At 48.3% G+C, this 11,657-nt stretch overlaps 1 protein-coding gene across 1 annotated transcript in view; it reads right to left on the reverse strand.

Moving 5' to 3' along the window:
• The window catches only part of Cck (cholecystokinin), a 6,057-nt gene extending 5,255 nt beyond the window's left edge, over positions 1-802 (reverse strand). The window contains exon 1 of the mRNA XM_021173380.2: positions 603-802. The gene's annotated coding sequence lies outside the window, so the exon portion shown is untranslated. The remainder of the gene's footprint in view (positions 1-602) is intronic.
• Between the last annotated feature and the right edge of the window lie 10,855 nt (positions 803-11,657).

An 11,657-nucleotide genomic window follows, 5' to 3' on the forward strand; every position in this document is an offset into this window, starting at 1 on the left:
AAACACTGGGAGGATACTTCTGGAGAGAAATGTGAGAGATTAAATTTATTCACTACATTAAAAATGTCAGGACAATGGGGAACGCCGTTTTAAGTGTGGGCCCATAAAAAGAAGCTGTATTTATATAGATTCTTCTGTGTTTTGCGGGAAGTCACTATACAAAGCAAAAGCCAGAAATCTGTGCCCAGTCCTCAGATGTGGCCAAAGCCCTGCTACACTTGAGAACTGAGCAGATGGGTGATGTATCATACATAATATGTTTTTATTCCCCAAAGCCTTAATTTTTTAATGCATTTAGAAAATGGGCATAAATCTTTAAATCTCTAGGTAGTTTCTTTTAAATGATTGCCAAGTGCTCCGAACAGCAGGGAAACCCTAAGAGTGGCTATCCCCAGCCTTGCTGTAAACAGAACATACAGAACAAGTCTCTCCGCAGCAGTACCCACCCAGACACATTTTAAGGCTATTTCTGACTTCAGGAAATCTTTCTAGCTGTCAAGGGAGGGAAGGCACAGAAAAAGGAAAGACTAAACAGCAAGAGGTGCAAAGCTGCAGGCCAATATTCTTCACACTCAAGATTGTTGGATCAGCCAGCTACTTACCTTTGGATGGGGGATCAGCTGGCTTGGCGGTTTCCAGCGCAGAAGGATGCAGTCCAGCTAAGTTGAGGGCAGGCGGGAGGGTGACTGCTCTTAAATAGCTCCTCCCAGTTCGCAGCCAGTCATCTGTTTACCCAGTGCTGACGCAGTCCAGCAGGACACGTGCTCAGAGACAGCCACTGGAGGGACCACCGATTGATGTGGCCCCCGGAGAGAAGGGAAGCAGCCCAGTGAGTGAGGATAGCCCCTCCCAGGGGGTACTTTGCATGGGTCTTACTCTTTATCTAAAGAGCTTCCTTCCCACCTGTCGGCAGAGTCTGCCTCAGGGAGGGTGCCACCTCCACTCTCGGTGAAAAACAGGAGTTTATCTGCAATGGAGAAGCTGACCAAGTTCAGTGAGCTTTGGGGATCAAATCCTTCAAGAAAACTGGGGGGCCCTCACAGGCTGGGTGTCAGCAGATGTAATCCTGGTGTGTTCTCTGGGACCACCTCAGACCTGAGTGGGCTCTCACAAGTGAGAGAGGGAAATCGGGCTCCCAGTTTTTCAGAACTCAATTGCAGTTGGCATCCTGGATTCTATTCTTACACAATTTTAAGATCTGGGTGCAGCTCCTGCCTTTTTGTGAAAAGCCTTTGGGAAAATATTTGTAATTTCTTTCCACGACAACTTCCCGGGGGCCTATCATCTACTGATGCGTTTGGTCGCGAAGTGGCGCCAGAGAGTGTCTCAGGCACCCCCAAGCTCTGTCTGGCTGAGCCTTGGGGCTGGGCTCGCACCTTCCCAAGAGCTCAGATTGCCCTTTCCAGTCTAGTCCCTCTAAAGTTATGGGATTTCACTTGGTGGTGAGGATCTTGGCTGAGAAAAAGACTCTTACCGAGCAAGAAGGAGAGAGGGGGCTCTCTCTGCTGTAGTGCGCACAATACTGCGACCCCCAGTTCTCGCAGAACAAAGTGATTATCTATGCCCAGGGTGCTAGAATTTGCTGAATCCCTCTAACCCCATTCCACAGAACACGTACTGAGGAAGCCCCACAGCAGCCTCCTTGCTGCTAACTTGTAACTTGGGGTCACCGCCAGCCAAGGCAACCATGCCCTCAACACTGTCAAGCTAGGGTGAATGGAGAAAGGGTTAGAAACTCTTTCTAAATAGAAAAGGCACACAGTTTGGGGACTTCCGGCTGAGGGGGACTACGAGAAACAGCAAGCGATGCTAAGAGTTTAGGTTCATGGTTGTGGCTCTAGAGGTGTCTGCAACCTAGAGGCAACACGTTTTAAACAGCAACAGATTAAATGCTGTGGGGTGATTTCCTGCACAAGACAGCTCAGGTTGTGCGAATGTATCTGTGACAGATCGAGCATGTCCGGAATTGTGGATAAAGCAGCTTGGCACAAGGCTGTTGGATATGGTCGGAATCCACAGGCGCTGTCTTCCCTGGGTCGGTGGGCTGAGATATTGACGCTTAGCTGCCTCCTTCCCTCCATCACTTACCTCAAGATTTATGAACCGTGCCCAGCCCCTGGGGATGCGGTGTGACCAAGACTGGACAAAATAAATACCCACAAATAAACACCTTTGGGAGCCGGGGGCCTGGAGCTGGAACTGGGAGGCGGCTCAGCCAGTAAAGTGCTTGCCTGCAAGTACAAGGAACTGAGTTCAGATCTGCACTAATAGCCAAGGGCGGAGTAAGGATTTCCACTGAGTCTGGTGGTGACATGGAGGTGTCCCTAGGGCAGACATGGGGGACCAGGACAGGTTAGGAAGACAGAAGATAGGAGGGCTATTGAGGAATGAGGACAGATTTATAGGAAGCCTAATATGCTTTTGTGAAATTTATTCACTATCACAAATGTAGCAGACACTATACAAGTCCTAAGTGCCTACAATAGAACATCCAAATAGCTAGAACAGTAGACATAAGCAGAAACTTCCAGGCATGGAAGCAGCGTCTTGCTCTTCAAGAAACCCAAAGGTACCTGGTGTCTGGGGCTGACTGTGAAGTTCTGGGCTGAGAGACAAGGGTGGGTGGAAGTGTATCGGCCACAGGGGGAGTTCAGAAGAAAACACACCAACTGGTGTGTGTCTGGCAGGGGGTGGGTGATGAATCCAGGTTGTGGATGCACAGCTAGAGGAGGTTGTGATCTCAAGTCTTGGACAGAGGGACACTGGAGGTGCAACCCAAGATTCTTCCTGTAGATTGTGGCTTCCCATCTGGAAGCTGTAGGAAGAGACTCAAAAGGTGGGAAGGGAGGGAAGGGAAAAGGCATCTCTGCCCAGACTCCCAGGTGTGACAGCCAGAGGAAGGAACGCGAGAAGGGTCCAGCACCTGACCACAGGCAGGGTCAAAGGCCAGAGTAGAAAAGCCACCAGGAGAAGCCAAAGGTGTCAGGGACAGTAAGAAGCTGGAAGAAGGTGGCACAACGGACTCTTTATTTGATAAAATATTGTAGCCATGGTTTCTTCATCTTCCCTGGGAATTCTGGGTAGGACTGATGGAAAATAAGTGGAGCCTGGATTCCATGGCCATAGTGATTCAGTGAGGCTCCTCCAAGCAGAGGAGGCAGGAACAGTAATTTTGTTTGTTTGTTTTTGTTTTTGTTTTTTTTTTTCGATACAGGGTTTCTCTGTGTAGCTCTGGCTGTTCTGGAACTCACTCTGTAGACCAGACTGGCCTCAAACTCAAGAAATCCGCCTGCCTCTGCCTCCCGAGTGCTGGGATTAAAGGCGTGCGCCACCACGCCCGGCAGGAACAGTAATTCTGAGTATGACCTTTAGCAGCAAGAGAGGCTGGGGCTTGCGTTTCTCTTGTATTGGTTTAGTGCCCCTGAAGCAGATGATTTTTGAGACAATGTCCTTGCTCTATGCTCCTCTCCCCACTCTAGTTTTACACACACACACACACACACACTCACTCACTCACTGGAACTCCACTTCTCTTCCTTCAAGCTCTATGCCTATAAATGACGATGTTGCTCCCCAGAGGCCTAACCTAAGCCAGTAAGGATGGAAAAACCCAGTTCTGCAATGGAACATTCTAGAAACTTCTGGAAACTTCGCAAAGGTCCTTTACTCCAGCAGTAACCCTGATAGCATCTCTAACTAGCTTCTCCTGGTCCTCACTTCTGTTCCCTGAGATCATCTCTCTCCCCGAGTCAGTCTCATCTCAGTATAACCATGCTGAGAACACCAGCTGTCTGCAGGTGTCGTAGAGGGTCCACGGTGAACAATATACACATCCACTGTAGCAGGAGAGATGTGGAAGAGAAAGACAGCAAGCAGGGAAGATAATTTGCATGTGTGATGGTCCTGGATGGGTACACGGAAGTGGGCAGAGGTTGGAGATGGCTGGGTGGCAAGTTTGCTTGAATGCATAGGAAGGCCTGCTGGAGGATCCTCCTCGGGGATCTTTGGTGTGTGCTCACTGTATGCTTAGAAGGGAAGGGGGATAGCTTTTCTGCCCACATAAAGAAGGGGTTATGTCTTGGTTGTGGGTTGTATTGTGTTTCATCTGCTGAGAGTTGGTAGCAGATTTGTTTGAATGTGAGATTCTCTCTCATATTAGAACACTTGGTCCCAGCTAGTCGGGTTGTTCTGAGAGGTTGTGGAACCCTTAGAAGCTACAGCCTCATGGGAGAAAGTGGCTCACTGGAGCAGGCCTGGAGGTTGATTGCCAGGCCTCACTTGCGGTCTTGGCTTCCTGTACCACGGAGGTGTGAGCAGGTAGGAGGTCCAGTGCTATTCTGCTGCTGTCACAAAGCTCCCTGCTGTTAGTCTTCCCTGCCATGATGGCCTGTCTCCCTTTAACCACAAACCAAAATAAGCCCTCCCTCAAGTTGCTCTCTGGAACAGGATGAAAAAGGTAGTGTCCACTCTGTGGTCTCCACTGCGCCCCACCCCTGCCCCAGACTCCACATTAAGAGCCCAGAACTCCTCCTTGGTGGACCCTTCCTGTCCCCCATGGAGGACTGCCAACATCTTGTCCGGATGTTATATTTGAAAGGAAGAAGTAACCTTGTGCTCCGTCCGTCCAATGGACGATTGTGAGCATCCACTTCTGTATTTGCCAGGAGCACAAGGTCCCCAATGAAGGAGCTAGAGAAAGTACCCAAGGAGTTGAAGGGGTCTGAAGCCCCATAGGAGGAACATAAATATGAACTAACCAATACCCCCAGAGCTCCTTGGAACTAAACCACCAATCAAAGAAAACACATGGTGGAAATTGTGGCTCTAGCTGCATATGTAGCTGAGGATGGCCTAGTTGGTCATCGATGGAAGGAGAGGCCCTTGGTCCTGTGAAGGTTCTATGCCCCAGTATAGGGGAAGGCCAGGACTGGGAATGGGAGTGGGTGGGTGGGTTGGGGAGCAGGGGGAGGGGGGAGGGGATAGGGGATTTTCAGAGGGGAAACTAGGAAAGGGGGGGATATTTGAAATGAAAATAAAGAAAATATCTAATAAAAAAAAAGGAAGAAGTGACGAGAAATCTGACTGTTGGCCAATTTGGGAATCTAGGAATTTATTTCTGGTTTTGGTGATTAAAATGTTGAAGGACAAACTGGAGAGATGGCTCAGCAATTAAGAGTGATTGGTGCTCTTACAGAGGACCCAGGTTTGCTTTCCAGAACCCACATGGTGGCTCACAGCCATCTGTTACCCCAGTTGCAGGGGATCTGACACCCTCTTCTGATTCCTCAGGCACTGCATGCATGAACCACCCATCTATCCATCCATCCATCCACCCACCCATCCATCCATCCATTCATCCATCCATCCATCCATCCATCCATCCATCCATCCATCCATCCATGCATCCATCCATGCAGAACACCTGCATACATAAAATAAGACAAATGGATCTTTAAAAAATTGTAATGTTAAATGATATCTCATCCAGTGCTGGGAAATACATGACATTTTCAACAAAGGGCTTTTCCAGTCATGAGAGGCCTCTCAACAACACGAGTCCATTTCACAGTGTAGGAAGCTTAGTGGGGCATCGAGGGACAAGCAGGAGCCTGATTTATTATTCATTGGATTTCTGCTTGCCACCGCTCATCCTGTTTAGTGGAGGTCAAGAAGCTGTCTTGTAACCACAAAGGCATCGGTTTTGGGAAAGGTGTCTGTTTTAGGTCTTGAGGGCTTCTTTTCTCCATTTTAGAAATGGTAATTTGTTGTGTGGTTTCCTGGGACACAAATCAAGTGTCTGTTTATTACGTGGGTCTTCCAACTCCTATCTTCTAGAGGGAAGGAATCCAGTTGGAAAACAGAGACAGTGTAAGAAGCGTATTTAGTGAAGCTGAGGGAAATATTTACTCAAAAGAGACTGGGCTGGGCTGTGCCATGAGTAGGCAGAGCACAGTGACTTTTCCACCATGGCTTTCAAAGGTGTTTTTTAATGAATATTTATAATGTAAGTGTCATGTGTATGGAGGAAAATGACCCCCTTCCTCTCCCAAATCGTGGTAAACAAGATCTGTTTTGTAGGATATTTCTTCTCATGGTTCTCTAGAAAACCCCACAAGGGATAGGGTCTAAACTGATGTAAAAGATATTATAACAAGGGTGGCGACCTTTGGTCAGCACACACCTGTGCCGACTGGGCAACTGGTCCGTCCTTTCTGATGGAGCTTAGTCACAACCTAACTGTAGCTTCGAGGCACTTAACAGGGGATGTGCTGACCTCTGGGGAAGATTCAGCTGCTGACTACAGGTTCAGGTTTACCTCGGTCATTCACATCCAAACCCCTGTCTGGTGAATCTCATATTCATCCCAGTAAAGGGGGTGCAGACCGACCAAAGAGAGACTCTGTCCAGTCCAGCTTGGCGAAATAACTGAAGTTATTGGGTTTATTGAGAGTGTGGGTGACTTGGAGTGGCTGCGTGACCCTGCCCAGCAGGCTCTTGTTTTTATCCTGCCCTATGTCTGCAGCCACATTGACGTAAACCTGGGCCCAGAGAGTTGTCCAGTGTCATAGTGGTGGATGTGAGCACAGGCTCACACAAGTCCTTCTTATCAGGGTTTCTGTTCACCTCAGGAAAAAAATGTCCAGTGTGGAAAGGTGAGCTCTGCCACCTTTGCTTCAAGGCAGTGTTCCTCTGGCCACAATTCAGAATACTGGCCTGACTATACCCTGACACCCTGACACTTTTATAAGATCCTTGGGCATGGTCATCAGATTTTATCTGAAAAAACTTAACAAGAAAGAAGGGAGCAGTCCTGGCTTGGAGGGCAGTGCCCACTTTTCCTGGTGAGAGCTCCCTTAGGATACCTCGCCTCCATTTGGGTTCCTACAGAGACAGAACCCAGGACAAACATCTAGGGGTGGAAGATGACCTTGGATGGATCCCAGAAATCAGGACTGAGGGAAGAGGCAAGGGAGAAAGAACCAGTATGTGTGAATAGTGAGTTCTTTGCTTCTGGACTCTGACATTCCCCTTGGCAAGTAGCTCACAGCCTTGAGAGCCGGGAAGGCAGCCTTGTCTGTTAGTCATCTAAGCTGGTAGGACAACGCACCATAGACCAGTGGCAGGGCAGAAAGTGTGTTCCTGGAAGCCAGAGGCTGGGAATTCCAGGACCAGAAAGGTGTGCGACCTGCTGAGGACTCTGCTTGGCTACAGGCACGCTGTCCTGCTGTACCTCAGGTGACAGAGGGAAGTCTTTTTTACATTTTTTAATTTTTGTTTTATGAGTATGAGTATTTTGCCTGCAGGTATATCTGTGTACCACGTGAATGCCTGGTGGTTAAGGAGGTCAGAACAGGATGTCATATGGTCTGGAACCGAAGTTACAGATGGTTGTGAACCGCCATGTAGGAATCAAACGCAGGTCCTCTGCAAAAGCAACGAGTGCTCCTGACAGCTGCACCATCTCTCCGGCCCAAGGTAGCCTATTCTTAAAGGGCACATTTCACATTAGCAGAAGCATCCATGACCTGGTCACTTCCAAAGTGCCCCCATTCTCAGTACGTCAGTGGGGAGGGAATTTTAAAACATGGGCAGTGCTTGACATAGAACACTCCCACAAGTTAGAAAAGCTTTCAGTTGTTCATGCCAGGTGTGCTGATGGACACCTACAGCCCCAGCATTAGAGAGACAAAGGTGGGAAGATCGGGGGTTCAAGGTCTTCCTTGCCTATATAGCATGTGTGTGTGTGTGTGTGTGCGCGTATGTGTGTGATCATGTACATGTGTGTGGCCACCCTGGGTTACACAGCCTGGGTTACATGAAACCCGTCTCAAACAAAAACAACCACAGAAGTGTATTTTGTTGTTTCCCTGGGATTTCTACGAAGCTGGTGTGGAAACGAGGAATCCTCTATCTGGGGAGACTTTGAAGAGAATCCAGTTCATTCAAGCAGCAGCGAACGGGGAAAACCCCAGGGAGAGCCTGTGAACAAGTTCCCAGGAGAGCGGTACCTTCCACCAAACCTTCTGCCAAGCTGACACCTGAGCAGAACTACAGTGATGGTGTTGAAGGTCCAGAGCCCTGTGACATTTCTGCTAGGCCATCATTCAGAGCCCCATTCATCTCCGATTCTCACCCACCTCCCTGCATCTGACCTAACGTCCTTGTGACTGACAGGTAAAAATACTTGGGATATATTAACCTGACAGACTTCCAGCTTCCACCAACCAAAGGCTAAGGATGCCATCAGGTAGCAGCTGAGGTCTATGCAGAAACTTTCCTGCTTGGCTCTGAACTGCCTACCTGATGTTCCCCACTAATGCCTCTGCAGTGATTTACGGCTTTCTTTGTTCTGACACTGTGATCTGAATCTGCATTCCCTAGACAGAGCCCAGAGCCCATGGTCATTCATCTTTGCTTCAGAACAAACTCTCTCTCACACCCTTGAGGACAGAACAGTGGTTTTACACCGGCAGGTGTAACCGACAGTGAGAAGATAAGGGGACACGTATGTGAGGCTTGTTGTGCTGGGGTACAGGGAGGGAAATATGTAAATGTTTTTATGTCCTTGAGGGAAGGAGAGAGCTGGGGTGCTCACCATCTCCAGCCCACCCCCTCTGAGAGCAGTCTCTAGGGTGTCCATGATCCAGCTCTTCTGAGAGACCCATGGCTGCAAACAACTGGGAGGGGCACAGACATTGCCATTCTAAGGCCTGAGGGGCATCCGAGGGACCCGGGGCAGAACAGCCTCACCTGCCTGACCCTGTGAATGCAGTGTTTATCAGATTTTTACCTTCATTTCCCATAGAGCTTAATGTATAAAATGTCCTCAGTACCTATTCTCTTATATAAGTGTTTCACCAATGTGTCCCAATACAGGAACAGTGACTTAACCATTCTGTTGGTTAATTTTTACCCATCAGCTTGGTACAACCTCAAGTCACTTGGGAAGGGAACCTCAACTGAAGAATTATATAGAGCAGGTTGATCTGTTGGTGTGTCTGTGGGGATTGTATTGGTTATTAATAGATATGGGAAGACCAAGTCCATCATGGGTGGCACCATTCCCTAGGCAGGGATCCTAAACAGCATAAGCGTGAAGAAATTGAGCTGAGCATAAGCAAGCAATGGTGTGTGCATTGATCTCTGCTCTTGACTGTGGATGAGCTGTGAACTGCTTCAGGCTTCTATCTTAACTTCCCCTCCACAATGGACCATAACCTGAAATTGCATGCCAAATGAACCCTTTTCTCCCTAAGCTGCTTATCATTAGGGTATATATATATATATATATATATATATATATATATACACATATATATATACGTATATATATGCATATATGTACATATATACATATATATGTATATATATATATGTATATATATATATATATATATATATAAAATCACAGCATCAGAATGAAACTGGAACAGTCATCCATTGTAAGGCTTGTGCTGGGTGGTTGCTTGTTGACCCGTAGAGCTGTTAGTCTGTGGCATTGACTGGATTGACACGACCTATTGTATGAATTGAAAGTCACATGCTGACCCATTCATTCCCCATATGCACAATCTTATCAATAGGATGAGTTCCTAGGTGTGGCATTGCCGAATAAGAGGGTCTGAACATTTTCAGTGCTGACAACCATTGCTGAGAACCCTCTCTTACCCTTTCTTGCTTACTAGTGCTTCACTCAGCAAAGCCAGCTCCTGAAAGACGGAGCTCAGTCATGGAAAACTGTCTGTTGGGGTGAACAGGATTCAACCTGGGATTCCATCCCTTTGTGTGTGAATTTTGGCAGCCAGTAGGGAGAGGGTTGGAGACAGGCAATACCTTTCAGTGTGAATGGTGATATTTTGGGGGGACTTATGGGGGAGGAACACAGACACAAAACAATCAAAACACAGGTAGATGCAACATGAAGGAACAGTGGAGGCTCTCTTGTCCTGCTGCGCTCATGCTGCTGTGTTCGGGCGGTGGGAATTTCACCTTAAAACGAAACCTTTGTTTAGACATTCCCACCCGAAAGGCCTCAGGTTTGGGACTGGAGGGGACACTCAGGCAGAGTGTCCTGAATAAGACATTTAGTACAAGAGTTACTAAAGCCAAAGGCAGGCAGCAGGAGGGTAGGGGCTCTGAGGAGTGGTCAGGCCCCAGTACAGAGTAGGCTCCCTGATTACAGGTCTCAGAGGAAGGGAGAGGTTCCAGCCTAGCTCTGCTTCAGCCTGGCTGTCTCTGATTCATAGGTGGCGTCTCCATTCTGGGAACAAATGCTTGGCTGACCGGTAGGGAAGTGAGGAAGAGATGGACCCATGTGTGGTGGTTTGAATAAGAACGGTCCCCACAGGCTGGTACATTTGAAATCTTCGTCAGTATAGGAAGTGGGACCATTTGAAAGGATCACAAGGATTAGAAAGTGTGACCTTGTTGGAGAAAGTGGGTCACTTTGAATGGCCATTGAAGTTTCAGAAGCCCATGGCAGGCTCAGTGTCTTCCTTCATCAATGGATTGGATTATAACTCTCAGCTACTGCTCCGAAGCACCCACCTGCGTACTGCTAAGCTCCTTACCACGATGACAATGGACTAAACCTCTGAAACTGTAAGCATTACACAGTAAAATGTTCTTGTTTATAAGAGCTGCCTTGGTTGTGGGGTCTCTTCACAGCTGTAGGACTAAGACACCCTCTGTCGGCAGCACTCAGGTGTCCAGACAGGCAGCCCCAGCCTGGAAACTTCCTTAGGGAAGTGAAAATTAAATAAGGGCCTACTATTCTCCTGGAACTGGGGGGACATGTTAGGGTGTTTGAGGCTCACTGGCGAGGGATTTGCAATTATTTTACAGTTCCTGAAAGGAAAGGTTAGGACGGGTAGGCGTGGCCTGATTAGTCCTAACCCTAACAACCTAGGCTGCTCCTTAGGGCAGGCCTGAAACTGCACAGAGAGCCACACACTGTTACAAGCCAGCAGCTGGAGAAGATCGTGTGCACGTGAGTGTGCATACCTGTATGTGTGTGTTCTCGAGTGGATGTGCATGTATGTGTGTGTGTGTGTGTGTGTGCACATGCGCTTGCACATGTGCATCTACGCAATACTTTCACCTGGGACATGGGTGAAGGAAGGAGTTTATTAGTTTCTGTGGGGATGGCTGGCAGCATCCTGGCTCCAGATGGGTGAGGAACTTCTGGCTGCCGTACCCAGGGCTGCCAAGGACTTGCAGAGGAGTGAGAGAATGATTTTTGTCTGCCAGATTGTGTTGCTTATGTAAGAGTTTGGAGCTTGGAGTCAAGAGGAAAAGGAGAAGCTCAGCCTTTAATTAAGAATCTTGGTTTTATAGTCTTGCTCCCTGCCTCAGTTTGTCAAGCAGACCTTCGGCTGGGGAGGAGGTCAGAATCCTGGAGAGCTTCGCTGCCTGCTGGCAGGAATGACAGTGCTCAAAGGGAGACCTGGGCTGGCAGGAATGACAGTGCTCTAAAGGGGAACCTGGGCTGGCAGGAATGACAGTTCTCTAAAGGGGGACCTGGGCTGGCAGGAATGACAGTGCTCTAAAGGGAGACCTGGGCTGGCAGGAATGACAGTTCTCTAAAGGGGAACCTGGGCTGGCAGGAATGACAATGCTCTAAAGGGGGACCTGGGCTGGCAGGAATGACAGTTCTC

Source organism: Mus caroli, chromosome 9, assembly GCF_900094665.2.
Source record: "Mus caroli chromosome 9, CAROLI_EIJ_v1.1, whole genome shotgun sequence".
NCBI lineage: Eukaryota > Metazoa > Chordata > Mammalia > Rodentia > Muridae > Mus > Mus caroli.